Below are 24,232 nucleotides of genomic sequence, written 5' to 3' on the forward strand. Positions count from 1 at the left end.
TGGGGTTGTTTTGCTGCTTCAGGACCTGGAAGGCTTGCTGTGATAGATGGAACCATGAATTCTACTGTCTACCAAAAAATCCTGAAGGAGATTGTCCGGCCATCTGTTCGTCAACTCAAGCTGAAGCGATCTTGGGTGCTGCAGCAGGACAATGACCCAAAACACACCAGCAAATCCACCTCTGAATGGCTGAAGAAAAACAAAATGAAGACTTTGGAGTGGCCTAGTCAAAGTCCTGACCTGAATCCTATTGAGATGTTGTGGCATGACCTTAAAAAGGCGGTTCATGCTAGAAAACCCTCAAATAAAGCTGAATTACAACAATTCTGCAAAGATGAGTGGGCCAAAATTCCTCCAGAGCGCTGTAAAAGATTCGTTGCAAGTTATTGCAAACGCTTGATTGCAGTTATTGCTGCTAAGGGTGGCCCAACCAGTTATTAGGTTCAGGGGGCAATTTCTTTTTCACACAGGGCCATGTAGGTTTGGAGTTTTTTTTTCTCACTAAATGATAAAAAACATCATTTAAAACTGCATTTTGTGTTCAATTATGTTATCTTTGACTAATAGTTAACGGTTTTTGATGAGCAGAAACATTTAAGTGTGACAGACATACAAAAGAATAAGAAATCAGGAAGGGGGCAAATAGTTTTTCACATCACTGTACTTCCCTTGTAGCCATTTCCCATTTGAGCATAAGATTAGTGTTGTATATACAATAGTCCTTATAGCTACTAGCAGCAACCTTTTTCCATCTGGCCATGCTTGCCTCACCACTCCTCACCTGCAAAATCACTTTCCCCTTATGTCTACATGCTGAGAGGGATTATCCATCTCATTCTGACATTTTCCACGGTTACCCAGGTGATGCACCATGTGTCTGTTTTGACGCAATGTGTGCACCTGGTTACCAGTGTGGATCACTATAGGTGGATGTGACGGCGTGGAGGACGGCTTGGCATGTTATAATGCCGGATTGTCAGCAATAGCGGTGAGCTTCTTACCGCCATGGAGCAAAGTGTATGATAAAGCGCAACTAGTGTGAAACAATTGTCGACTACTTGTCCTTGTGACAGGCAGCAACCCCGGAGGGGTGATGTATATGTGATTTATCATCTATAACAATCACTGTTCACATCACTGGATTAATTTGAGGTTTCTGATGCATTGGATATTTCTGGACTTTTTTTTTAAATCAGCCTTTATTAAACATTATAAATCAAATACAAACTTTGTTTTGAAACAACATATCAATGAATGCAGCAAGAAGACCCCCTATACATAAGACGTATATTACAGATAAATCGTTCTATAACCACGTGGACAGCCCACCCTCCCCACTTACATGACCTGGTCCCGATTCAGTAATACTCATGTGAAGAATACCTTTATATGAGAGACCGCATGACCCCGTACCTGAATAACAGCAATCAAATAACCTAAACTTGCTTTACATAAGACCACCAAATAGCCTATCTTGGATTAGGGAAAAATCTGGTAACCCAGGAGTATCTAGCCAGTCTAACCAAATCTTATCAAATTTATGTGATGCGTTTCTGTGAGCGTATATAAGCTTCTCCATTTTTAAGTATGTATTCACCTGCTTAATCCACATACCGTATTTCGCGGCGTATAAGACGCTCCGACATATAGGATGCACCCAGGTTTAGAGGGCAAAAATCAGGGAAAAAAATAATCGAAACCTGGTCTGGAGCGTCTATATATCAGGAGCATCTTGTACATGTCCTCCCCCAAATGGTGTCCTCCTATGTTCCTCATGTGTCCCCATGTGTCCTCCTGTATGCCCCATGTCTCCCCCTGTATGCCCCATGTCTCCTCCCTGTGTCCTCTGGTGTGACCCCCTTGTCCTTCCATGTCCTGGACTCCCCTGTGTCCTCCTGTTAGACCGCTGTGTCCTCCTGTCAGCCCCCTGTGTGTTCCTGTCAGCCCCCTGTGTGTTCCTGTCAGCCCCCTGTGTGTTCCTGTCAGCCCCCTGTGTGTTCCTGTCAGCCCCCTGTGTGTTCCTGTCAGCCCCCTGTGTCCTCCTGGCAGCCCCCTGTGTCCTCCTGGCAGCCCCCTGTGTCCTCCTGGCAGCCCCCTGTGTCCTCCTGGCAGCCCCCTGTGTCCTCCTGTGTCCTCCTGGCAGCCCCCTATGTCCTCCTGGCAGCCCCCTGTGTCCTCCTGGCAGCCCCCTGTGTCCTCCTGGCAGCCCCTTTGTCCTCCTGGCAGCCCCCTGTGTCCTCCTGGCAGCCCCCTGTGTCCTCCTGGCAGCCCCCTGTGTCCTCCTGGCAGCCCCCTGTGTGTTCCTGTCAGCCCCCTGTGTGTTCCTGTCAGCCCCCTGTGTGTTCCTGTCAGCCCCCTGTGTCCTCCTGGCAGCCCCCTGTGTCCTCCTGGCAGCCCCCTGTGCCCTCCTGGCAGCCCCCGTGTCCTCCTGGCAGCCCCCTGTGCCCGTTTGGCATCCCCCGTGTCCCCGCTGTGCCTGGCTCGTGTCCCTGCCTGCGCGTCTCCTCCCCCCCTTGTGTCTCTGTGGCCCCCCCAGTGCAGCGGCGGCAGCAACAGCTTACCTCCTCCATCTTGCCCGCGGCGAATCAAGACATCTGGCTTCTCCGTGCGGCTTCCTCTAGTGTCGGGCATCTAATGACGCGTCATCAATGACGCATCAGGCACAGCGGGGACAAAGGCAGGGAATCCCCGATGGCGGCGGGTCGGCGGTTCGTATCGGCGGGCGTTCGTAAGTCGGGGATTCCCTGCCTTTGCCGTATAAGACGCAGGGACTTTTTCTCCCCACTTTTTGGGGAGAAAAAGTGCGTCTTATACGGCGCCAAATACGGTATCAACCGTCGGAGGGCTTGAGTCCTTCCATTTCATTAAAATCAGTTTCCTAGCTTGAAATAATAAGCGATGTACCATAATTTGAGTGTGCTCCTGTAATTTTGGCTCAGAAGATAAGCCCAAAATACAAGCTTGCACATATCTTTTGGAGCGTTGCTTAGAAACCACATCAATAAGATCTAGGACATCCCCCCAGTATCTATATAGTTTGGGACAGCGCATGTGTAATAGGTCTCCGTGATCTCTACTACACCTAGGGCAAATTGGGTCCTGTCTATACTTCATGGAGAAAAGACGTTTAGGGGTTAATAAATTTCTGTGAAGGATATTCAATTGTGATAATTTCTGAGAGGCATTTTTAGAGACCAGGGGGACGTTCTGAAGGATCTCAGTCCAATCTTCTATTGATAAATCACCCAAATCTTGCGTCCATTTCACATAGCAACTTAGAGGGAACTTCCTCAAGAATAGTCCAAGAATCAAAGAGTAGCAAGTTGAGATAAAACCGCTACGCCCATCATACGAGCGCTGCTTTCTGACTGCATGTTTTAATTGCATATACTGGAACTGTAATAATAAAGAGTTAGGTTTTTGAAGCAGTTGTAAAATTTCAGGAAAAGGTTTCACTTCCTCCTCATTTAACACCTGGACTAGTGAGGAGATCCCCCCCCCCCCCCAACCCAATCTGACAGAAAGGACAAAATTCCTCTAACCGGGCTGTAGCATTAAGTGGGGTATAGTTTGTAATCCCTTCAACGTCTTGCATGAGACGCACCCTGTTCCAGATCTTTTGCATTAGCGTAAAGCAAGGTACCTTTCCCCCCTGAAGACCACATAATCCAGCCTCCAAGGCTGCGTATATTGAACTAGATTTGAGAGCATAGTTGAATAGCTTTCTACTTGAATCAAATAGCTCCTCATTCCCCCAACCCACCAAATGTTGTAGCTGAGAATCTAGGTAGTAAACCCAAGGATTGGGTACCGCCAAGCCTCCCTCCTCTTTAGAATATTGAAGGTGCTGCAACTTAATTTTTACTCTTCCTTGTCCCCAAATAAAGTCCCTAAACAACCTATCTAATGTTTTAAATAGTTTAAGACGAAGCCTATTTCTGGACTTTAAGTGTGGGGGCAAGGTCTAAGTGAAGTTGCATGTCTGTTTATACTTATAAAGTATTGGTCTACCCAGAAGATGTATTGTGTGCGAGGAATACTGTTTTGCTGATGTTTGAACAATCAAAGGAAGGAGGAATTGAAGGGTAGTGTCACAGGGGTATAAATCGAGGAATGCAAAGAACAAATTTGAAGCATAAGAATCACTTAACTTTTTATAAGGTTACCTTTTTGTCCAGAGCTATCCATCTATTTAGATGCAAAAATAAGTTTTGAGTATCTACAGTCTCCATAAGGTAGATAAGATCATCCTTGAAATACTCAGATATTTTTCGCAGTTCCGGATCATCATACTCCAACAGCTGCTGGCGAAAACCTTTGATGTCCTCTGTGAAAGGAAACACATTAATCATAAACATGTGGTTTTGCTCTGGTTTTAATATCTATTCTTCTATATGTTATGATGTACTGTATTTTTCAGACTATAAGACGCACTTTTTCTTCCCCAAAACTGGAGGGAAAAAGTCTGTGCATCTTAAAGTCCGAATATACGATTTCAACAGAGCAATTACCAGCCGGCATTCTCTTCTCCTGGTTCCTCCATCTGCAGGCATTCCTAGAAGAGGCAGCGGGTGGGAGATCAGTGATGTCTAGAATGTGCAGGAGGCGGCCATCCATTTGTGGGCAGAGATGCAGAGAACTGGCGGCGGGTGTTAATCAGCGATGTCCCACGTGTTAAGGAGTGAGGCGTGCGGGCATCCATCTGCGGGCACACATGCAGTGAACTGGCAGTGGGTGGGAAATTGGCCATGTCCCACGTGTTCAGGAGTGAGGCAGACATCCATCCATCCCTCTGCGGGCATGACACATGCTGCAGACTAGCCTGCAGCCCGCACACTCCTCTCCTCTGCCTCAGTCTTTCTCAGTATGCAGCCGGTTTCAAAACTCACGCAGCGCTACCGGCTTCCCGTACTTCCTGGTTTGTGACGCCCTTTCACCGCGTGACCTCACATGCTCTTTCAGGTCACGCGGTGATAGGGCGTCATAAACCAGGAAGTACGGGAAGCCGGTAGCGGTAGCGCTGCGTGAGTTTTAAAACCGGCTGCATACTGAGAAAGACTGAGGCAGAGGAGAGGAGCGTGCGGGCTGCTGGCTAGTCTGCAGCATGTGTCATGCCCGCAGATGGATGGATGTCTGCCTCACTCCTGAACACGTGGGACATGGCCAATTTCCCACTCACCGCCAGTTCACTGCATGTGTGCCCGCAGATGGATGCCCGCACGCCTGACTCCTTAACACGTGGGACATCGCTGATTAACACCCGCCGCCAGTTCTAGGGGTGCCTTCTTGAAAGCGGCTGCAGATGGAGGCAGAGGATAGGAGCATGCGGGCTGCAGCATGTATGCGTCTAAAGATGTAAGTTCACCTTTGGCTCAGTCCCTCACAAGTGGAATATGGACTGTAAACCAATGCTAGACAGATCAGGAATGTTCCTCTGACCTGAAAAATTAATTATTGCTTGTTAATGATGTCCTGTCAACAATGGGGGTCATTCTGGGAAGTGACAGTTTGGGGGGAAAGGTCCACTAGACGCCTAGGTTTAGTATAGGTGCGTCTTATAGTCTGGAGCGTCTTATAGTCCGAAAAATACGGTATTTCCTTTTAATACTGTCCACAAAACATTCCGGTGTACAGATGGCCAATGAGATGCTAATAACTCTGGCTTGTATGCAAATTTTATGCAGCCTGGAACTGGGTCAATCAAAATAAACAGGAAAGGTGTTTTACTGGCCCAACTGCATAATTTCAAATTAAATACAACATATAAAAGTATCAGTATATATTGGATCAAAACACCATAACCAGAGTTCACAGTTTAATGCTTGCTACAGATCTTTAGCCCACCTCCTGATAAATCAATAGACTCTATAGACTTAAAGAAGTCCTCAGCAGTCAGCATCCCTAGCAGTCAGCAACAATTTTTCTGACAATCAGCAATTTTTGAGCGACAAATGGTCGTTTCCACAATCCTGTGACAAGGGTACAGGCAAGCAATCATGCAAATGGCGTTAAGCAATGCACAGCGATAACGACCATCACGGTGGATCTTTAAGATACCCAACGACTCCACGCATAGCAAGCAGGAAGAGGAGTCACTGAATGCTTGTCATCAAGAGGACATTGTTGGAACTGTCGGGTGGTGAGTATTCATTCAGCTTTACCAGCTAACAAATGCACATGTTTACAGAAGCCTGCACTGCTGTGAGCAGGTCAAAGGGTAATTTGAATCTCTTGAGAGTGTACAGATTATGATTATGAAATTGATAGAGAAAAACACACACAATGTGCATTTGTAAAATAGAAATGCAGACCGAGAGCCCAATATAGTGTAGTATTTTAGTAATTCACAAAAGGTTACAAGAATATAAGAAGTATACTCACAAACGTGGATTACTGCACAGGTAGCCCCTAAAAGAGTAGGTGGGGAGAATTATGACCTGACTCCACTCAGGTATAAGAAGTCGCCAGGGGCGCCTCTAGCCATTTTGTCACTCCAGGCGAGAAAATCTGTGGCGCCCCCACCCCATGGCGCCCTTCCATGAAAATAATCGTAATGCAGCAGCGTTTCACCAGGAAATAATCATAATGCGGCAGCATTTTTCTTCAGAAAATTTGCAATGCGTGCAGTGTTTCACCAGAAAATACACGTAATGTAAGGCTGCAGAAGTGAGCTTACGGGCTGCAGGCCAGTGAACTGACGCGGCGTCTATTAGATGCCACAAGCCTGTTCACCACCTGGGGACACATCATCTGGCGGGGGGGTATGACCACTGTCCCCCCTGCACAGCACTCATGACCGACTGGTCGGCCTGGCACCCTCTACAATAGGTCAGAATGAGGCACAAAGGGGGACAGAAGGAGTCACAGGGGGACAGAAGGAGGCACGAAAGGGGAACAGAGGGAGGCAGAGGGGGACAGAGGAAGGCACAGGGGACAGAGGTGGCACATGGGGACTGAGGAGGCACATGGAGACATAAGGAGGCACAAAGGAATACAGAAGGAGGCACAGGAGAACAGAAGGAGGCAGAGTGGGACTGAAGGAGGAACAGGAGGGCAGAGGTAGCACAAGGGGACAAATAAAGACAAAGGAGACATAAGGAGGCACAGGGGGACAGAAGGAGGCACAAAGGGCACAGAAGGAGGCAGAGATGGCACAAAGGATGAAAGAAGGATGCACAAGGCACAGAAGTGTCAGCTGCCTGCAACTTACGCTAAGTAGATGCAGCATAAGCAAGTAATAGAACACCCACAGGGGTGTGGCTTAATTTTGGGTGGGGCTTAATCCAGCAACATGGCGCCCCCCAGGACCAATGGCACTCCAGGCAATGGCCTGTACTGCCTATGCCTAGAGGCGCCCCTGGAAGTCGCTCTCTGTAGACAGAAAAAAAGGGGCAACACCCCTCCACCAAGGGTGGAGTAGACTAGTCCAGAGGTGTTTGGCTGCGATCCAGACCCACGTTAGCTTTCTCTGTTATTTGCCTGATGAAGCAGGACTGTACCTGTGAAACACGTTGCATAGCAGAGCACCTAATGTTATTCTTTGTTCTAAAAAATAACAAGTTCATGTCTGTTAGTCTAAGAGGAAGGTAAGTCCACCATAACTTCCCCTTTTAAATGGTTTTAGACATTTTTATTATCCTGTTTTGGCGCCTCTGTTCATACATCTGTACAATGAGCGTAATTATGCTGCATGATGTCTGGTTTTTTTTTCTGTGAGCGAAAAAAAACCCTTTCAAGTGTTAACTAGCCCACTGATTAACATGAGCTTTCCATTTAAATGCCCTTTTCTGTGCAGAAACCACACACAAAAAACAGGCAAGTGACCTGCCTAAAGGTGGCCAAACACAATACAATTTTTTTTATTTCTTTTCAATAAAAAAAAGTTGATTGATTGTAACATTTAAAAAAATCTGACCAAGATTGATTGATTCATTCTAACATCTGAAAAATCTTACCAATGTACCACACACATGTTGAATTTTTACCCATTTATGAAAGAAAAATTAGAAAAATTTTTTGCTTGGGCCTATACATTAAAGTGGACCTAAACTCTTGCACAGGACAGAAGGAAAACAGAGAAATGCACTCTGGATGTATTTAGAGAGTTCAGCCTGTCTAATCCCCCCTCATCTGTGTCGAATCACAAATTGTAATCTGATCTCTCCCATGTGTCACATAGCTGCCTATGACAGATAAGCAGATAAGCTCATTTGAAAGTACAGGCTGTAAACAATATGTCTGCTTCCATGAATCAGGAAGTAGAAACTGCAGATTTATTTTAGAATTTGTATCAGGTGTGACAAAGAAATGTTTTTCTGTAAAGGTTATTATGCTGTTGCTTATCTTTTAGAGCAGCGAGGAAGTTTTGAGTTCAGGTCCACTTTAAGAAAATCTACCACACCATTTAATTTTCATAAAAATTGATTTGAAAAATCCACCACTCCCATTTGACTTATATCAATGAAAGTGGGGAATTTGGAACAGATTTCTTTAATGAATTAAAAAAAATCAACTTTTCTGTACAACCGATCATTTTTTAATAAAATTGGATTATTTTATTTTATCGCGAGTGGCCACCTGTAGGTTTTTGACTCTGTCTGCAGCTTAGCAGGCTCAGTGTCAGGTTCTCCCTGAGGTCCTGTTTCCACTTGTGCGGTGCGAATCGCCGCGGTAAAAATTCACATGCGGATGCGAATTTCGCATGCGGTTGTATGTGAATTCGCATGCGAATCCGCATGGATGACGATGTATGCAGATTTAACCATGCCAGTGCCTGTGTGCTTTTCCATTGATTCCATGCGAATTCACATGTGAATTCTCATGAAAATTCGCATACTAAAACCGCATGCGAATTCCCTATTAAATACATTGTATGCGATTTGCATAGCGGTATGCGATATGGGAATTCTGATGGCTCTGCCGTGCAGCTTTTTTCTGCACAGAAAAACGCAAAGGAATCCTGACAAGTGAAAACAGTCCAATCCACTTGTATTGGCTATGCGAATTTGCATACGTAAAACGCATGCGAATTTGCAATAGTGGAAATGGGCCCTAAAACTTCTGAGTGTAGTGAAAGGTCACTTTTTTGCTCACTGAGTAGGTATATAATTTTTCATGTAATTTGACCACAAGATGTGATTTATGTCAATGTTCACACACACTCACACAAATGACTATAAAAGCTGGGGACATTCCTGTTCTCTGAGGAAGGAAACCTTGGACACATTTTCAACTAGAGAGTGGCCTGCAGGAAGCCAGGGAACTCCATCTACAGAACTGGACTTTCCTCAGTAATTTGAACAGTTTTAACCGTACTGGACCAACCATAAAAAATGTCCAAGCACCAATATCTTCTTTTAGTAATTTATTTTTAAATTGTTATACTCCCTAGCTTGTTTGCCAACTTCTTAAATGTAATATTGATTCATTATGTTTTACCTAAAGGTTTTCTCTGGCACCTTGAACCACTGTAATGAATCTGTTGAAGACAGGTGCCCCAACATGGGATCATTACTTCAATCGAGTCCTGGCCAAAAACAAAAAAAAATTATAGAGATGATAGGAAATGTTTGTGGTCACAAGTGGGCAGGGCAGTAGTGGAGCAGCATGTATGCCCTGCAACACATATGCACTAGAGCCAGAGAGGGGCTGTAAGGTCTGGCAGATTCCCTGCCTTCGGTTCAGTCTCTATGCCCCAATCACCTCCACACTTCTTGGGCTCAATTCACAAACGCGTGATAACTGCTGTGAAACTCACACGTGATTGCATGGAAACCCTCGCTTATCACGTGAACTAACGCTGTTCACGTGAAAAGCTCTGCGAGCCGCACATCGCGTGATAACTGCTGTGACAGCAGTAGTCACGCGTTTATGAATCGAGCCCATAGTGTGATGTCTCGAATCAGCCAAGGAATGACAACTGCACTAGATTGCACCCAGGCATTTCAAGTGCACAAGGTATTGAGACTGATGGAAGGAAGACCGAGATACTATCAGAACCCACTAGGCAAAGGCAGACAATGCTGGGTAATCTCAGGAAGTAGTGTGGGATGCACTGTGAAGGAGCCAACTCAGATCACAGCAAGATTAGACAAAATAGAGAGAGAACGGTTGCTCAGAGCGTCCACAGCTCTGAGCTTCTGGTAACCGCAGCACTGAACATGACAAAGACAGGCAGGAAGGAGTGTTTACCAATAGTGCAAATGCGGAGGGTGGTCAGAATACACCCCGAGAGGAAAAAACAGAGACAACAAAAACACAGAAACAACAATATGTCATAAGGTAATGTTCAAACGCGATACTCGCAAAGGAAGGTTGCAGTCAGGCAACCAACCACTGTGGGCAGGCGACGATGCACAAACCCGACTCCACTCGGGTGTTCAGTCCCGCTGGACATGGCAAAGGATAACCAAAAGGTCATCCTGTGTGTCCAGGTTACAAAAAGTGGGCGGAGCCAAAAACAAATTTTACTGGTAAAATATAAACTGTAGCCATTCTTACACCGTTAATGGCAGGGTTCTCAAACTGTGCACAGTTGGTCACTGGGTGAATGAGATTAAGATTTTGGAAGGTAGGGGGAGCCTAAAACAGCTAATAAAAATTCACCTTTCGATTTTCAAAGGGAATATTTAAAGTGGACCCAAATTAAAAATACAAGATTTCAGAAATAAAATCTATTTTCTAAATTATAATAATAAATAGCAGCCTTTTTTCAGCTGCATGATGACAAATATAAAATATTTTACATTTATTGGAGGAACCCCTCCCTTCCTTTCATATTGCCGGGATTTGTCCGGCAAACTGGTGGAGCAGATAAAAAACAAAAACAAAACAGAGGAGCTATACCCAGCTCTTGTACAGCAGAAGGAAATGGCAGCGCTTCCAAACAGACGCTGCACCTGAATTGACTACCTGCACAAGTATGCAGAGCTCGACTAACGGGCAGGTTACACACCTTGCATTCAAAACAGGTACAGTAAAGGGGGCGTTAGCTTCAGCATAAGTTGTGCACAAATTATCCCTAATAGACTCTCCTACGGCGGTGACGTGCCCCAACAGGAGAGAAACTAACCACTAATCTAGCAGTGAAACATATCAAAAAGTGAAGCATGTTCAAACAATGAAAATTGTCCAAAAAAGAAAAAGAAAAAAAGGGTTAAAACCTCAAACTAATGTAACAGTGAAGCATATTCAGCAGTGAAACATATCCAACAGTGAACCCTAGCTAGTCTAAAATTAAAATCATAATCCTTACCTGGTGCAGCTAGCCATAACTGGTATACACATTTGTTCAAAAGACAGCAAGCAATGGGCAGCGCTCACAGGCTGCAAGTGAAGTGAAAGCTCCAGAGATATGCCCAGCCCCTTGGGGCTAAATACACACCTTGAATACAAATCAGATGCAAATTATGTGCTAACACTAATCTAAATTCTAAAATTTGAATGCAAGCTGACACCCCTGGAGGCAGCTAGCCTGAAGTATACTTAAGTTTTGTACAGCAGAAGGAAATGGCAGCGCTTCCAAACAGACGCTGCACCTGAATTGACTACCTGCACAAGTATGCAGAGCTCGACTAACGGGCAGGTTACACACCTTGCATTCAAAACAGGTACAGTAAAGGGGGCGTTAGCTTCAGCATAAGTTGTGCACAAATTATCCCTAATAGACTCTCCTACGGCGGTGACGTGCCCCCTTTACTGTACCTGTCCTGATGATGCGCCACAGCACAGTAGTGATGCTCAAATACCCCTTTTTAAAATTCGAGTTTGGTCGAATTCGAATAGTAAATTATTCGAGGTCAGTCGAATATTCGAGTCGAATAATTTTTACTATTCGATTCGACCTCGGACTTCGAGCTCACTATTCGAGTCGGTATTCGAGCTAACTATTCGAGCTGACTATTCGAATTGGCCTTAAATAGCTTCCAACACTTGTTTTGAGGGTGAATGATGCAAGAAACCTCTTTTTTTCCAAGTAACAACAGCAAGTGATTATGTGGGGATGTTCCTTTAAAAAAAAATGTGGAAAGAGAAGTTGTGTCCTTAATTTTGTTCAGTAGTGTTACTGTATATACTTGTTCTTCTTCTTCTTTATCTTTCTTCTTCTTCTTCTCGATCTTCTTCTTCTATATTGTCTTCATCTTCATCTTCATCTTCATCTTCATCTTCATCTTCATCCTCTTCCTCTTCCTCTTCCTCTTCCTCTTCTTCTTCATCTTCTTCTTCTTCTTCTTCTTCTTCTTCTTCTTCTTCTTCATCATCTTCTTCTTCTTCTTCTTCATCTTCTTCATCTTCTTCATCATCTTCTTCATCTTCTTCTTCATCTTCTTCTTCTTCTTCATCTTCTCCTTCCTTTTCAATATCGTCTTCTTCTTCTTCACGTATTTCTCTTTTCAATTTTTTTTTTAAAGAAATGCAGCTATTTTTGAGCGTAACAAATAGCTGGTGGGCGCACGCATGTTGGAAGCGCCATTGTATGTGCTCCCTGGCAGTGGAAACACAAAGACAGCAGGAGGTAAATTCAGCAGCAGGAGGAGGAGGATGAGTGTGTGGCAGCAGGCAGTCAATGAGGCAGGCAGCTCGCCGTGACATAATAGCCCTGGTACCTAGCGGTGATACCAGGGCTGTAAATAAACACAACAGGAGGTCCCAGACAGCGGTCGTGCAGCCCACATTGTGTCCAATACACAACTGGGACAACACAGTTTTCAACCCGGGCACCTCAGAAAAATTAAACCTTTTTTTTTTTTTTAATGGTTTGTTTGGTTTTTGGTTTTGCAACCAATATAGCTATTGTTTGACGTAATAGCTGGTGGCAGAGTGGCAGCAGAAGGTAAATCATCTGTGTACCCTGGCAGTGGGAAACACAGACAGACAGCAGCAGCAGGAGGAGGAATGGAGGAGTAGGCGAGCAGCTATTGTTTGACGTAATAGCTGGTGGCAGAGTGGCAGCAGAAGGTAAATCATCTGTGTACCCTGGCAGTGGGAAACACAGACAGACAGCAGCAGCAGCAGCAGCAGGAGGAGGTATGGAGGAGCAGTGTGAGTGTGGCAGCAGGTAGGCAGCGTGACATAATAGCCCTGGTACCTAGCGGTGATACCAGGGCTGTAAATAAACACAACAGGAGGTCCCAGACAGCGGTCGTGCAGCCCACATTGTGTCCAATACACAACTGGGACAACACAGTTTTCAACCCGGGCACCTCAGAAAAATTAAACCTTTTTTTTTTTTTTAATGGTTTGTTTGGTTTTTGGTTTTGCAACCAATATAGCTATTGTTTGACGTAATAGCTGGTGGCAGAGTGGCAGCAGAAGAAGGTAATTCTGTGTACGCTGGCAGTGGGAAACACAGACAGACAGCAGAAGGGCAGTACACAGCAGCCCACTGTAGGTGTAAAATGTGTGGCTGCAGGCGACGTAATAGTCAAAGTGAACCAGGCTGGCTTAGTGAGCAGGAGCCAGGAGGTGGTAAAGGGTGGTAAGGCACATTAACGATGGTTCCGGCAGCCAGTTCATGTCCCCCTCTCGCCGACAACAGGGGCCAGGAACTCGCCTTCCACCCACGCCTGGTTCATCTTGAGAAACGTCAGTCTGTCCACAGACTTGTGAGACAGACGTGAGCGTTTCTCGGTGACCACGCCACCAGCTGCACTGAAGCAGCGCTCGGACAGCACGCTGGAAGGGGGGCAGGACAGCACTTCCAGGGCGTACTGCGCCAGCTCGCTCCAGATCTCCATGCGCTTGACCCAATACTCCATGGGATCAACAGGGGCATCGCTGTCAAGCCCGCTGTACGACCCCATGTAGTCAGCCACCATGCGGGTCAGGCGCTGGCTGTGACCGGAGGAGGATGCTGCTGCATGCATCTCCTCTCTAGTCACTGCTGCCGGAGCCTCTACAGTCCTGTAGAGCTCGTGGCTGAGAGACAGCAGGTCTGTGGGGCGCTTGCTGCTGCTGGATGCAGGCACCTGCTGCTGCCTCTGTGCTGGCTGCTGGACAGTGGGGGTGGAAGGCTGGGGGAAGGCTTCCTCCAAGCGCTCAACAAGGGCCTGCTGCAAGCTCCTTATTTGTTGCGCTGGGTCTTCTCCTGCAGGCGGCAGGAACTGGCTCAACTTCCCCTTGAGGCGTGGGTCCAACATCATGCTGATCCAGATGTCCTCCCTCTGCTTCATCTGGATCACCCTGGGGTCCCTGCGCAGGCACGTCAGCATGTGCGCTGCCATTGGGAAGAGGCGGGCCACGTCTGCTGGCACATCGACGTCAGTGCTGTCCTCATCCTCCTCCTCTGCCGCCTCATCCTCTCTCCACCCCCGCACCAACTCAGCTGCGCTGTGCTGATCCCCCTCATCAGCAGCCAGGTCAGGGACCTCCACCAAGTCCTCCTCCTCCTCCCCCTCAGAGGTGGACTGCGCAGCTGGTTGCCGCTCCTGCTGGTCCAAGGCTGCCGCTCCCTGTTCCAGCAAAGCATCGAGGGCCCTGTTCAGCAGAGAAACCAGGGGCACCCACTCGCAGACCATAGCATGGTCCCTGCTCACCATGTTTGTGGCCTGCAGGAAGGGAGCCAGCACTAAGCACACCTGCTGCATGTGCCTCCAGTCATCATCGGGGACGATGGACGGGAAGTTGCTGGTCTTGTCCCTTCTCAGAGCTGCGGAAACAGTGGCCAGGGCAAGGTACTGTTTGACAGCGCGCCTCTGTTCAACCAGACGCTCCAACATCGCCAGGGTGGAGTTCCAGCGAGTCGGAACGTCAAGGATCAGCCGATGGCGTGGCAGATCCAGCTCCTTTTGCACGTCTTCCAGGCTCGCACAGGCTGCAGCCGAGCGCCGGAAGTGACGCACAACATTCCTTGCCGTTTCCAGCAGTTCGCCCATCCCCTGGTAGGTGCGCAGGAACTTCTGCACCACCAGGTTCAGCACGTGGGCAAGACAGGGGATGTGGGTCAGGTTTCCCCTGTCTATTGCGGCAACCAGATTGGCCCCATTGTCGGCCACCACCTCTCCGACTCTGAGGCCTCTGGGGGTCAGCCAAATCCTCTCCTGCTCCTGGAGTTTGGCCAACACATGGGTTGCCGTCAGCTTGGTCTTCCCAAGGCTGACCAAGTGCAGCAGCGCTTGGCAGTGGCGGGCCTTCACGCTGCTGCTGAGGCGGGGGGTTTGGCCAGGTGTGCCGGAGGATGGCAGAGGATCGGAGGAACCTGCTGCAGTTCCCCTGAGCCTGCGGGGTGGCACCACCCACTGTGTTGCTGCTGCTGCTGTGCCCGCTGCTGCTCTCCCATCCTCACCCCCTTCCACCAAGCTGACCCAGTGGACAGTGAAGGACAGGTAGCGGCCTGTCCCGAAGCGGCTGCTCCAGGAGTCCATGGTGACGTGGACCCTTTCACCAACCGCGTGCTCCAGCCCTCGCTCCACATTGGCCATCACAAAGCGGTGCAGTGCAGGAATGGCCTTGCGGGAGAAAAAGTGTCTGCTGGGGAGCTGCCAGTCTGGGGCTGCGCAAGCAAGCAGCGCACGAATGTCGCTCCCCTCCTGCACGAGCGTGTACGGCAGGAGTTGGGAGCACATGGCCCGTGCCAGCAAGCCGTTCAGCTGCCGCACGCGACGGCTGCTGGGAGGCAGAGCCCTAACCACCCCCTGGAAGGACTCGCTCAAAAGGCTCTGGCGTGGCCTTTTGCTGACACGGGAATCAGCAGACACAGCAGAGGAGGCCACTGAGGACTGGCTGCCAGAACAGGCCTCAGTGTCGGCGGCAGGAGTTGCAGAGGGGGGAGGAGCAGTGCGTTTCCGCACTCCTGCTGGTGCTGCTGGAGGAGCAGGAGGGCGGGTGGCTGCTGTTGCTGCTGCTGCTGCTGAAGGCTGTGCAGTGATGGGTGTGGTGCCACTGCCAGCAGCAGATGCCTTCAGCCTCTGGAACTCCTCATGCTGGTGGAAATGTTTAGCCGCAAGGTGGTTGATGAGCGAGCTGGTGCTGAACTTTAAGGGGTCTGCACCTCTGCTCAACTTCCGCTGACAGTGGTTGCAAGTGGCGTACTTGCTGTACACAGTGGGCATGGTGAAAAACCGCCAGATTGGTGACAGAAACTTCCCCCTACGGCATGGAAGCGCTGCTGCCTGTCTCCCTGTGGTGGTTGGGGGGGGGGGGGGCTTGGGTGCGGCTGGGGGTGGTACTGGCTGATGCTGCTGCTGCTGCTGCTGAGCCTGAGACACCAGCAGGCTGTGGGACGCTGCCAATGCTTGCAATGATGCGCCTCCTTGCAAGGCCCACAAGCGCATCCTCCTCCTCCTCCTCAGAGCTGCTGAGGACGACATCCCCTGGAGGTGGTGGCACCCAGTCTCTGTCTGTCACCGGGTCATCATCATCCTCCCCCTCCTGAAACATGTCCTGCTGGGATGAGGACCCCCCAAACTCCTCTCCTGATGCATGGATGGGCTGCTTGACTGTCGCCACAGTCTTGCTGTCCAATCCCTCATCCCCCAAAGTGCCCATCAGCATCTCCTCCTCAAGATCGCCAACAACAGCAGACAATTTACTCATGATGCCTGGGGTCAAAAGACTGCTGAATGACAGGTCGGCGAGTGACGGTGAACTGGCCTCCTCCCCAGACCCTGCTGGGCGGCTGCTGCGAACAGGGGTGGTGGTGGTGGTGAGGGTGGAGGCCTCGGATGCAGAGCTGATGGCGGGCTGCTCATCCTCCGTCATGAGTTGCACCACAGTGTCTGCATCCTTTTCCTCAATGGGACGTTTCCGACCCGGCTGGAGGAAAATGGGAGCAGGTGCTACACGCTGCTGCTGCTGTGTCTCTGCAGCGTGAGTTGCAGATGCTCCTGCTGGGCGGCGCCCAAGGCGTCCACGGCCAGTGGCTATGGGAGGAATGTTAGCCACTGACGCTGCTGCTGCTGCTGCGGAACTGTGCATGGTGGCGCGCCCGCGGCCGCGGCTTGCCACAATGCTGCTCCCTCTCCTCCTGATTCCCTTGCTGCCCTTCCCCTTGCCCAAACCGCGCTGGCTGCCACTTCCAGACATCTTCAATGTTTTGGGCGTATAGACAAAAGTTTTTTAAAAGGGCGGGTGAAAAGTGGGGTACTTTAATGGAGTGGGTTGGTTGGTGAGGTGACTGAGTGAGTGTCCCCTAGTACAGTAAGTAAGTAGTAACAGTCAGGAAGTACAACTAGCAGTTACAATAATCAGTAGTAATCACAAGTAAATTTAGTGTGTGTACACTCAGACAGTGAGTGCACGCACGCAGGAGCTAGTAGCCTATGAACACAGTGACTGAGTGTCCTAGACTCCTAGTACAGTAAGAGTAAGTAGTAACAGTAAGTAGAACTAACTAATTACAATAATCAATCAGCGATCAGAAGGAAATGGAGTGTGGGTGTGTGTACACTCAGACAGTGAGTGCACGCACGCAGGAGCTAGTAGCCTATGAACACAGTGACTGAGTGTCCTAGACTCCTAGTACAGTAAGAGTAAGTAGTAACAGTAAGTAGAACTAACTAATTACAATAATCAATCAGCGATCAGAAGGAAATGGAGTGTGGGTGTGTGTACACTCAGACAGTGAGTGCACGCACGCAGGAGCTAGTAGCCTATGAACACAGTGACTGAGTGTCCTAGACTCCTAGTACAGTAAGAGTAAGTAGTAACAGTAAGTACAACTAACTAATTACGATAATCAATCAGCGATCAGAAGGAAATAGAGTGTGGGTGGTGTGTGTACACTCAGACAGTGAGTGACCGCACGCAGGAGCTAGTAGCCTATGAACACAGTGACTGAGTGTCCTAGACTCCTAGTACAGTAAGAGTAAGTAGTAACAGTAAGTAGAACTAACTAATTACAATAATCAATCAGCGATCAGAAGGAAATGGAGTGTGGGTGTGTGTACACTCAGACAGTGAGTGCACGCACGCAGGAGCTAGTAGCCTATGAACACAGTGACTGAGTGTCCTAGACTCCTAGTACAGTAAGAGTAAGTAGTAACAGTAAGTAGAACTAACTAATTACAATAATCAATCAGCGATCAGAAGGAAATGGAGTGTGGGTGGTGTGTGTACACTCAGACAGTGAGTGACCGCACGCAGGAGCTAGTAGCCTATGAACACAGTGACTGAGTGTCCTAGACTCCTAGTACAGTAAGAGTAAGTAGTAACAGTAAGTAGAACTAACTAATTACAATAATCAATCAGCGATCAGAAGGAAATGGAGTGTGGGTGTGTGTACACTCAGACAGTGAGTGCACGCACGCAGGAGCTAGTAGCCTATGAACACAGTGACTGAGTGTCCTAGACTCCTAGTACAGTAAGAGTAAGTAGTAACAGTAAGTAGAACTAACTAATTACAATAATCAATCAGCGATCAGAAGGAAATGGAGTGTGGGTGTGTGTACACTCAGACAGTGAGTGCACGCACGCAGGAGCTAGTAGCCTATGAACACAGTGACTGAGTGTCCTAGACTCCTAGTACAGTAAGAGTAAGTAGTAACAGTAAGTAGAACTAACTAATTACAATAATCAATCAGCGATCAGAAGGAAATGGAGTGTGGGTGGTGTGTGTACACTCAGACAGTGAGTGACCGCACGCAGGAGCTAGTAGCCTATGGACAGTGACTGAGTTTCCTAGACTCCTAGTACAGTAAGAGTAAGTAGTAACAGTAAGTAGAACTAACTAATTACAATAATCAATCAGCGATCAGAAGGAAATGGAGTGTGGGTGGTGTGTGTACACTCAGACAGTGAGTGACCGCACGCAGGAGCTAGTAGCCTATGGACAGTGACTGAGTGTCCTAGACTCCTAATACAGTAAGAGTAAGTAGTAACAGTAAGTAGAACTAACTAATTACAATAATCAATCAGCGATCAGAAGGAAATGGAGTGTGGGTGTGTGTACACTCAGACAGTGAGTGACCGCACGCAGGAGCTAGTAGCCTATGAACACAGTGACTGAGTGTCCTAGACTCCTAGTACAGTAAGAGTAAGTAGTAACAGTAAGTAGAACTAACTAATTACAATAATCAATCAGCGATCAGAAGGAAATGGAGTGTGGGTGTGTGTACACTCAGACAGTGAGTGCACGCACGCAGGAGCTAGTAGCCTATGAACACAGTGACTGAGTGTCCTAGACTCCTAGTACAGTAAGAGTAAGTAGTAACAGTAAGTAGAACTAACTAATTACAATAATCAATCAGCGATCAGAAGGAAATGGAGTGTGGGTGGTGTGTGTACACTCAGACAGTGAGTGACCGCACGCAGGAGCTAGTAGCCTATGAACACAGTGACTGAGTGTCCTAGACTCCTAGTACAGTAAGAGTAAGTAGTAACAGTAAGTAGAACTAACTAATTACAATAATCAATCAGCGATCAGAAGGAAATGGAGTGTGGGTGTGTGTACACTCAGACAGTGAGTGCACGCACGCAGGAGCTAGTAGCCTATGAACACAGTGACTGAGTGTCCTAGACTCCTAGTACAGTAAGAGTAAGTAGTAACAGTAAGTAGAACTAACTAATTACAATAATCAATCAGCGATCAGAAGGAAATGGAGTGTGGGTGTGTGTACACTCAGACAGTGAGTGCACGCACGCAGGAGCTAGTAGCCTATGAACACAGTGACTGAGTGTCCTAGACTCCTAGTACAGTAAGAGTAAGTAGTAACAGTAAGTAGAACTAACTAATTACAATAATCAATCAGCGATCAGAAGGAAATGGAGTGTGGGTGGTGTGTGTACACTCAGACAGTGAGTGACCGCACGCAGGAGCTAGTAGCCTATGAACACAGTGACTGAGTGTCCTAGACTCCTAGTACAGTAAGAGTAAGTAGTAACAGTAAGTAGAACTAACTAATTACAATAATCAATCAGCGATCAGAAGGAAATGGAGTGTGGGTGTGTGTACACTCAGACAGTGAGTGCACGCACGCAGGAGCTAGTAGCCTATGAACACAGTGACTGAGTGTCCTAGACTCCTAGTACAGTAAGAGTAAGTAGTAACAGTAAGTAGAACTAACTAATTACAATAATCAATCAGCGATCAGAAGGAAATGGAGTGTGGGTGGTGTGTGTACACTCAGACAGTGAGTGACCGCACGCAGGAGCTAGTAGCCTATGGACAGTGACTGAGTTTCCTAGACTCCTAGTACAGTAAGAGTAAGTAGTAACAGTAAGTAGAACTAACTAATTACAATAATCAATCAGCGATCAGAAGGAAATGGAGTGTGGGTGGTGTGTGTACACTCAGACAGTGAGTGACCGCACGCAGGAGCTAGTAGCCTATGGACAGTGACTGAGTGTCCTAGACTCCTAGTACAGTAAGAGTAAGTAGTAACAGTAAGTAGAACTAACTAATTACAATAATCAATCAGCGATCAGAAGGAAATGGGGTGTGGGTGTGTGTACACTCAGACAGTGAGTGCACGCACGCAGGAGCTAGTAGCCTATGGACAGTGACTGAGTGTCCTAGACTCCTAGTACAGTAAGAGTAAGTAGTAACAGTAAGTAGAACTAACTAATTACGATAATCAATCAGCGATCAGAAGGAAATAGAGTGTGTGTTGTGTGTGTACACTCAGACAGTGAGTGCAGTGCGCACACGCAGGAGCTAGTAGCCTATATGAACAGTGACAGTGAGTGTCCCTACGGGTACAGTAAGAGTAAGTAGTAAGTAAGTACAACTAACTAACAATAATCTATCAGTAATCAGAAGGAAATAGAGTGTGTGTACACACAGACAGTGAGTGAGTGCACACACGCAGGAGCTAGCTAGTAGCCTATAAACAGTGACAGTCAGTGAGTGTCCTACTCCTAGTACAGTATAACTACAATACTATTAGTAAAGGACAGCAGAAATACTGGTATAGATGAGAGAAATAAACAGAGGACAGCTGCCCACAGAGGCAAGGCCCCCCTGAGGCCTAAACCTGTAAGCTTGCAGCAGCTGCCTGTCTCTAATGTAACACACAAGCTACTAACTAAAATACAATGTCTATCTAACTAACAACAATATAGGTGTATATGGCAGGTGTAGGTGAGCAAAAACGCTAGGTAAATGATCACAATAGAGCACTTGCTAAGCCAAAGCACAAAGGAGCAACTCTCTCTCTGTACAAGTCTCAGGCAAGCATGGAGAAACGGAACATGGCGGCCGCTATTTATAGGGTAGGGGCTGGCCAGGGTCCCCCTCTGTGATTGGCTGCCGTCAGAGGGCCTGGGAGCCCTCTGATTGGCTCTAAGGACATCAATCTGGGCTATGACGCTATTCGAGCTCGGTACCGAGCTCGAATAGCGCCGGGTTGCTCGAATAGCTCGAATAGTGAATGGGCTATTCGAGTGTACTCGGATAGCCCATTCGAATAGCTCCAGCTATTCGGAGCTCGAATACCGAGCTCGAATAGCTGAAAAAGAGCTCGAATATTCGAGCTACTCGAATATTCGAGCTCTGCTGAGCACCACTGCAGCACAGACGGCGCGAAACGGCTGTAGACCTCCCTGCACTGCTTGTACACCTCTCTCCATGTGTCTGATGTGATGTAACGTATGCCTTTTTAAACAATTTTTGAATAAAGCCAAGTTTTATATGGGATGTGCATGGCCGCTCTACCTTCAAGTTTGCCTGAAGAAGCGGGACTGTTACCCGTGAAACGCGTTGCACTTTTGGAGTTATTATTAAATGTTACTTTAAACTGCAAGTAACTTGCCCATTGTCTGGCCATTTCTTCCAGAAGGGAGGTGAGTCCACCCACTTCGCCCTTTTTAACGATTTTAATTAATTTTACTCTACCTGGCGCCTCTGTTATCCTGCTACAAAACAAAAAAAAAAAAAACACAGGCTGCTACTGATGATGTCACGGGGAGGTGATCTCAGTTTGTGTGAAATTTCGCATAGACGACCCTGTGAGGGAGGGTAGCTGATGACAAACACACCCATGATCTAAAAGCTCCTACTAACCTCAGAAGTAATGGCTGCCACCTGTATAACCCTAGTTATTATGAAAAGAGAAGGGTGAAAAGCATGCACTGAAATGCTCATAGGCTTGAAGGAGTGTTTATTTATCTTTGTTATGTTTTAGAGTGGTGCAACTAAATATTTTGAATTAAAAAAAAAAAGTTTGGTTTGGGTCTGCTTTAAAATGCTACCATTCTTATACTGTTAATAGCAGATGCCTCAAACCTGGTACAGTTGGTTACTGGGTGATTAGGGTTTAAATTCAGAAAGGGGGCAGAGCCACAAACAGCCAATCAGATGTGTTTATTTTTCAATGGGAATATACAAAGTATTGATACCAAGGACCCCAAAGCTGATAAACTTGATAACTGAGTGACTGTATGTCAAGGTTTGAAAAAGTGGGCGGTGCCAACAACTTAATTTTTTACATGGCAGGGTTCCCAAACTTGACACAATTGGCCACTGGGTGACTGGGATTAATATGCAGAAATGTGGGTGGAGCCTAAAACAGCCAATCAAATTTTACCTATTGATTTTCAAGGGGAATATTTACATTGATCCCATTCTTACACTGTTAGTGGCAGAGGCCTCAAACCTGATACAGTCAGTTATTGGGTGACTGGGGTCCAAATTCACTAAAGCTGGTGGAGGCATAAACAGCCAATCAGATTTGTTAGATTGATTTCAGCCATTCTGTTATAGGCAGGGTTCTCAAACGTGACACAGTTGGCCACTGGGTGACTGGGACTAATATTCAGGAAAGTGGGTGGAGCCTACAGCAGCCAATCAAAATTCCCCTTTTGATTTTCAAGGGGAATATTTACATTGCTACCATTCATACACTCTTAATGGCACAGGCCTCAAATCTGGTACAGTCAGTCACTGGGAGACTGGGGTTGGAATTCTGAAAAGGGAGCGGGCCAAAAACAGCCAATCAGATTTGTTAAATTTAAAGTGTAAAATGCTACTTATTGATGCCAAAGACCCCACAGCTCATAAATTTGCTCATTGAGCAACTAACTTTTTACATGGGAAAATATAAATTGCAGCTATTCTTACACTGTTAATGGCAGGGTTCTCAAACTTGACACAGTTGGTCACTGGGTGACTAGGATTAATATTCAGAAAAGTAGGTGGCGCCTACAAGAGACAATCAAAAGTCAGCTATTGATTTTCAAGGGGAATATTGAAACTGCTGTCATTCTTACACTGTTAATGGCAGAGGCCTCAAACCTGCTACAGTCGGTCATCAAGTGACTGGGGTTCAAATTCACTAAAGGGGCGGAGCCACAAACAGACAATCATATTTGCTTTTCTGGATAAACTGCTTCCATTCACACAATTTTGATGCCAGGAACCCAAAAGCTCACAAACTTGGTCATCGAGTAGTGACTGTGTGTCAAGCTTACAAAAAGTGGGTGGAGTCAAAAACAGATTTTTCTGGGAAATTGTAAACTGAAGCCCTTCTTCACTGTTAATGGCAGGGTTCTCAATCTTTGCACAGCTGGTTACTGGGTGACTGGGATTAATATCCAGAAAAGTGGGTGGAGCCTAAAAAAGCCAATCAAGGGGAATATTACAATTGCTGCCATTCTTGCACTGTTAATGGCACAAGCCTCAAACCTGGTACAGTTACTAGTCATTGGGGTTCAAATTCAGAAAAGGGGACAGAGCCACAAACAGTTTCATTTCTTGGGAAAATACAAATTATTGATGCTAGGAACCCCAAAGCTCACATACTTGGTCATTGAGTGACTGTGTGTCCAGGTTACAAAAAGTGGGCGGAGCCAAAAACAAATTTTACTGGTAAAATATAAATTGTAGCCATTCTTACACCGTTAATGGCAGGGTTCTCAAACTTTGCCCAGATGAGAGTAATATTCAGGGAAGTGGGTGGAGCCTATAATAGCCAATGAAAATTCTCCTGTTGATTTTCAAAGGGAATATTTAAATTGCTGCCATTTTTACACTTTTAATAGCAGACGCCTCAAACCTGCTACAGTTGGTCATTGGGTGACTGGGGTTCAAATGCTGGAGAGGGGCGCAGCCACAAACAGCCAATCTGATTTGTTTAATTTATATGGGAATATACAAATTATTGATGCTAAAGACCCCAAAGCTCACAAACTTGGTCATTGAGTGTTTGTGCGTTAGGGTTAGAAAAAGTAGCCGGAGCTAACACCAGTCAAATACATACCCATGCAACGCTGAGTCATCAGTGGGTGGAGACAAATACAAATTTCACTGGGAAAATGTAAACTGCAGCCATTCTTACACTGTTAATGGCAGGGTTCTTAA

This window comes from Hyperolius riggenbachi, unplaced genomic scaffold, assembly GCF_040937935.1.
Source record: "Hyperolius riggenbachi isolate aHypRig1 unplaced genomic scaffold, aHypRig1.pri scaffold_204, whole genome shotgun sequence".
In the NCBI taxonomy this organism is placed as follows: domain Eukaryota; kingdom Metazoa; phylum Chordata; class Amphibia; order Anura; family Hyperoliidae; genus Hyperolius; species Hyperolius riggenbachi.